At 28.1% G+C, this 6,000-nt stretch overlaps 1 protein-coding gene across 1 annotated transcript in view; it reads left to right on the top strand.

The window, feature by feature from the left end:
- The first annotated feature begins 5,295 nt into the window (after nt 1-5,295).
- LOC113796029 (uncharacterized) overlaps nt 5,296-6,000 on the top strand; it is a 52,797-nt gene continuing 52,092 nt past the window's right edge. Inside the window, exon 1 of the mRNA XM_075820817.1 lies at nt 5,296-5,935. The gene's annotated coding sequence lies outside the window, so the exon portion shown is untranslated. The remainder of the gene's footprint in view (nt 5,936-6,000) is intronic.

Genomic DNA, 6,000 nt, shown 5'->3' with positions numbered 1-6,000 from the left:
ATCTCTCTTTTTTTCGCACTGAATTTTTTTATTTTCTCGGACATTTTCGTGTTCAAGTGGTGGATGACAAACGAGAACGAGCGACGAAATATCATTTCCGAGAAACTCGATAAAACTCTGATTTTTTTCATTTATGTGTCCTTGTTTTGTGTGTCTCATTGAATAAAAGTAGCGGCATATTTTCATAAGTATCGAATAAGCTTATTATTATGGATGTTTATTGATTGAAATTGACCATTCATTCTATCCATTTCTATCAATGATCAATGATGATCGTTTTTTTCTCAGAATGAATTGAAGAAATGATTGGAAAGATTCTAGTGACTCTGGAAACACTCTGTGTAATTGAATGGCTATCTTTGATCCTGATGATCATCATAATTGTTTTATGATTATTTTCACACACTTAACACATTGGCAATTCTCATGGATTCTTTAGTTATTTTTTTCTCTTTTTGGTCATCAATATATTTAGGCAAAGTATTTTTTAATAATAATATGGAAAAAAATCAAAAATCAAACATCCAAAAATCAATGATAATGAGAATCTCTTCTTCTTCTTCTTTTTTTCATCGATAAATTGATCAATATAATTATCATTATCATCATCGACGATTCATTTTAAACGATTTCCATATAAATAATAATAAATTCCCGTTTTTTGATCAAATGAATTTCCGAATGATGATGGTAATTTATGCAATTTTTTTCTGTTTAATGTTTGCTCCAAGATTTTTCTATATTTTTTTTTGTTGGTTGTCCCTTTTTTTTCACTGGCTTAATACTTGATGACCATCATTATCGTTCGAGTTTTCAAGTTAGTGATGTGCTACTTTAATAATAATAATAATATCGATGATTTATTCATTTCATTTTCTCCTTCAGGGGTTTTATTTATTTGATGTGATGACCATGGTTAAAAAAAAATGTTTTTTTTTTCTTTTTGGTTGGTTTTGGTTCGGTTATCATTATATATACTATATATATTTGATCATCACTATTGAATTTCTGACTTTATTACCACTTACAACAAGATGATCTGGTTTTTCTTCTTCTTCTTCGTCTTCAACATTCGTTGATGCAAAATGATGATCAATCCGGTAATAAACAATCATTTGAAATGGACCGAATATCAATTACTTTTTTTTTCTGTGTGTGTGTTTGTTCAGAAATACTGAACGATCAAACTAAAATAACCAAGACAGTAGGACAGTAGCATCATTCCGAACACAGGATTTGACCTGATCGAGTAATTTTCAGTTCAAAAATTCAGGTAGCACAATCAGTAAATGAATGGTAAAGAAAAAAAAAATAGTAAAATAATTTCTACCATAATAGGACCTCACCTTTTCACATATTATTTATCTTTTGGTTGGTTGGTTGTCAGATCGTGTTCATTTTTTTTATTATTTACGATTTCGATATTTATCCAAAATTCGAATAGAGTTCAATGGGTTTTTTTCTTCTTCTTCAGTACCTTGTTTTCATTTTCTGTCTGGTTTGTAAAATCTCTGATGATCATGATATATATTGGGTTAATTAAAATATTGTAACAAAAAAAAAATAACGATATTTCAACTACATGATGCACGAAATGGTAAAAATAGTGAAAATGAATTGGTCGATCCTTCTTTTTTTTTTGCTGATGTTAGTCCATCATTATTTACCATTATCGTTTTACGCAAAGAAAGGATTGGATTTTTCTGATTTTTTCTTCGTCAAAGTTATTTCCAGATAACTTGTGTTCCACCCTGTAACTTATTTTTATTTACCAATTTTTCTTTGAAGATAATCCCGGTTATTTTTTTTTGTTCGAACAAAAAATCCAAGTTGGTTTTTCTAAAAAATTTCTTCAAGTTTTCTGCCCGATTTTTTTTTTTTTGATTCATTATCATCATCATCAGGATAATGATGATCTAATTTTCATTGTCATTAGCTTTGTTGTTGTTGTTGATTACATTCAAATGTGTTTTTTTCAAAAATATCATGACTTTTTCATTTGAATCTCGAGGAAAAAAATCCTATTAATTCTTGTTGTTGTTGATTGAAATGATGATGAACGAATCTTAAAATTTTTTGTTTTGTTTAGTCCGGTGGTTTTATGATATGTTATGTGGATTTTCTTTATTTTTCTTTTTATTTTATTCAATTCAAGATTCGTGTTTCAATCATTAAACACACACTGGACTTCACTGGATTTTCGGTTTAGTCTTTATCCTGTATGTTATGTTTTTGGTCAAAGATCGTGTATGTTTCGAAAAGAAAAACTACTGACTGATTTTCTTCAGGTAGCAAAAAAGAAGTTTTGAATGTTTTACTATCAACACATCCAACTTCTGGATTTGAATTTCTTTCTAATTTGTCAAAATTCAGGTTTAGTTCAACCAATCGATATCGATTGATATTTTACCCTACTAACATACGATCAATTTACTTTATCATTCATCGTCCTACATTCGTAAATCGTATCCATAATATCTTTCTCTTCTCTCTCTCCCTCTATTATTATTGGCTACTGGCATTCAAATTGTTTTCTTTTTTTTCTTCTCATTGTAAATGTGCAAATCCCGACGAATAATAATAATAATAATGGATGCAAATAAAATACTATATGCATAAATATTAAGATTTATATAAGACATCAAGACATTATTATTACAATATTCTTACAAAAAAAAAAAAAAAAAAAATAGCCAATCCATTTCATTTCATTTCGTTGTGTGTGTGTGTGTGTGTGTGTGTGTGTGTTTTATATTCATTTGTTTGTTTCTTTGCACAAAATAACAAAATGGATGCAAAACATAGCGAGCGCTGAATGAAAAAAAATGTAATTATTATATGGCTCGCGTGGCTGTTTCACTGTTTCGTTGTTTTCTTATATCGTTTACGTTTATCATCATCGTATCATATATATTAAAAGCCATTTTGGGTATAATACGTTTTCAATGGATAATGTAGAAGGGGGGGAAATGGTTTTTATTTTCAAATATGAAAATGTTGTTTTTGTCGTTGTTGTTGTTGTTGTTTATCATCCCTATAAATAATATGATTTGTTTGCTTTTTTTTTTGGGGGGGGGAGTGGAGAAAAATGGCAACATTCACGAGTTTATTATTCGAGAAAATAATCTCTTTTTTTTCTTCTTTGCTAAATGGGTTAATCTGAATGAAAAACGATTTTATTTTTTCTAAACGGCCAGATATTTTATAACTGTAAATACTGATGATGATGGTGATATTGATCCAGATTCATTTGTTTTTTCACTCGACTTTTTTTTGTTGCATCACCATTACAATGTTGACAAGTTAAACAACAACAACAACATAACATAAAGTTTTGTTTTTAAAGTGTTTCTCTCTGTATATGTAAATTCACATTGTAGGTGTTTTTTTTTTAAATTGTCTCAATTTTTCTCGTTTGAATTCCTGTATGAAAATCAATTTGTACAAAATAAACAGACATACACAAAATTCAAATTACTTTGTAAACATATTTACACACATCTACACACACTTTCTTTTTAAATTTTAAAATTAATTTTAAAAATTTTTATTTGACGTGAATATCCGAAATTTCGGATAAACGTTTTTCAATAAATTGAATTGAATTGAATTGAATTGAATTCCTGTATGATGCATATAATAACTATATATCACCACCACCAGCATCATTTTGTTTCATTTTTGTTTCAGAAAATTTTTTTGTTTATTTTCATGAATAAAATCAACATTAAGATAATGAAATCCACCATTATTCCATTTGGAACAATAAAAAAAACATATATAAACTCTTTTAAAGTAAATGTTTTTTTTTGATGAAATGAAAGATTATCATCATAAAAGTTGGAACTCGAAAAAAAAATTTGACCGGATTTAAGATATTTTTTTCACTTTTTGTTTGTCGTTATGATTTAAGATTTGTTGTTGCTTTTTTTCAATAAAAAAAAGCATGTAATGTTTTACATCATTTGATTGCCAACAAAAAAAAAAGAAAGAAATCTTTTCCAAAATAAATGTGACATTTGACCAATCTGCACTGTCCATATTCTTTTTTTTTTCATTTGAAAATTTTATTACTTTTTCCCTTCGAAATGATTTACGCATTAACCATTCGTTTCGTTCATTTTCAATTTTCATTTCACTTTCGTGATAATGATGATTATTATCATTCAAAAGATATTGGCCAATTTTTTTTGAATTTTAATCTTTCTTTTAATTCAGAAATTATTATTTGTTGTTGCTGTTATTTAACACCTTGTGTGTGTGTGTGTTTTGAGAGATTAACACTGTGGAATGTTTTTTTCTAAAAAGGATGATCCATCATTTTGTCGACACAAATATTGAAACATTGAAACGTTGTTCACACACACAATCAATGTGATAAATGATTTTCTAATAACATCAACAACAACAGCAACAAAATTTTTGGACAAAAACAATGTTTTTTGTTGTTGTTGTTTTCTTTTCACAGCCAATCTTTTTGTAATTAGCTTTTTTCTTTTTCCACTTTGTAATCGGCTGGAGATTCGTTGTAAAAGTTTTTTTTTCTGTTTCTGTTTTCGGCCAAATCTATTACGAATCATGTGTGTCTGCACAAATGAATGAAGAAAACACAGGAAAAATTGAAAGTTTGCTTTCCACATCACCGAAAAAAAATCACAGAATTTCAAATGGAAAATATCAGTTTATTGCCGATATTTCGATACCGAAGATGGCAAAAAAACAAAAAAGAAAAAGATTTTCTTTGAAAACGACAAACTAAACAGAAAAATCGCTGAAATTTGACAAAATTTTTTAATTTTTCTTTTTTTTTCTTCTTTTAACATTTTTTAGGTTTCCATTTTCTCGTTCGTTCGTTCGTTAGTTATTACGTAATTCCCAGATGATGATGATGGAAAATAAAAAAATTTAATTTTAATGAGAAAATGTCATCAGTGTAAGTGTAAGCAGAAGAAAATATGAAACACCATCAATTCGAATAACAATGGCTATTTCTACACCATCATCGTCATCATCACCAGATAATGATTATTATTTGATCTGATTCTTCAAAAGAATGGTGTCTGCTTGTGTGTGAATGTGTGGCCAATTCATTCTTTTCATTTCTCCTTTTTTTTGAACCAAAATATAATAACATCATCGATATATCGTTGTTGCCTATTGTGTTGTGTGAATGGAATGGTTCAATGATTTTTTTTTCGAATCTCATTTATACCAAAATGGTTGATCATTTTCAATTCAATTGAAAAAAACGAGGTTTTTTTCCCAATCAAATATTAAATCAATTTTTTTCTGATCTGATCTCATCATCTCAACCTTTTTTTTGACAAAATTTCACTTTTTTCTCCTACTACTACACCTGAATCTAAACTTGAATTGGTCATCATCCTAACCGAATTACGCTTGTTTTTTTGTGTGGTCACATTATCATCATCATCATCAAATGTTTGATTCACCACTGTGTTAATGTGATGTTATCATCTTCTGTTTTCGAGTTTTTGACATCCATAATCGTGTTTGTCGTTCATTATTATATTCGGATAATGGATTGATGTTTGTCAGAATAATCATTTTACATCATTTTTTTGCTTGCTTGCTTGTTTGAAAATTATGACATCAACAACAACAACAAAAGTGATATGATAGCATCATCATCTTGGAAAAATAATAACATTTTGTTACAAAACAAACAAACAAACAAACAGTGAAACAGTTTTTTCCCACGTCAAAAATAATCACAGTAACAATCACACATCAATCATCAACATAAGTATCATCTTGTTTCAAATGCCATCATTTCAATTAGTGTGACAATTTTGGATCGAAAACCTGTGTTTTTTTCACTTGAAAATCATCAAACTAAAGTGTTTTTTTTTGCGTTCATTTCATCTTTTTTTGAATTATTTTCAAAACGATATATATGGGGTTATCTTTAAAAGTAAGTTTTTTTTTCTTTTCACTTGATCCAAAGATTTCGTTACATTTCAAATGAAATCAAATGTT

This window comes from Dermatophagoides pteronyssinus, unplaced genomic scaffold (genome assembly GCF_027571235.1).
Source record: "Dermatophagoides pteronyssinus isolate colony J.1.1.1.1 unplaced genomic scaffold, Derpt_VIB-CSIC_2022.12 sq0008, whole genome shotgun sequence".
Taxonomy (NCBI): Eukaryota; Metazoa; Arthropoda; class Arachnida; order Sarcoptiformes; family Pyroglyphidae; genus Dermatophagoides; species Dermatophagoides pteronyssinus.
Note: the sequence above shows the minus strand (reverse complement) of the source record. Positions and strands in the feature narration are given on the sequence as shown.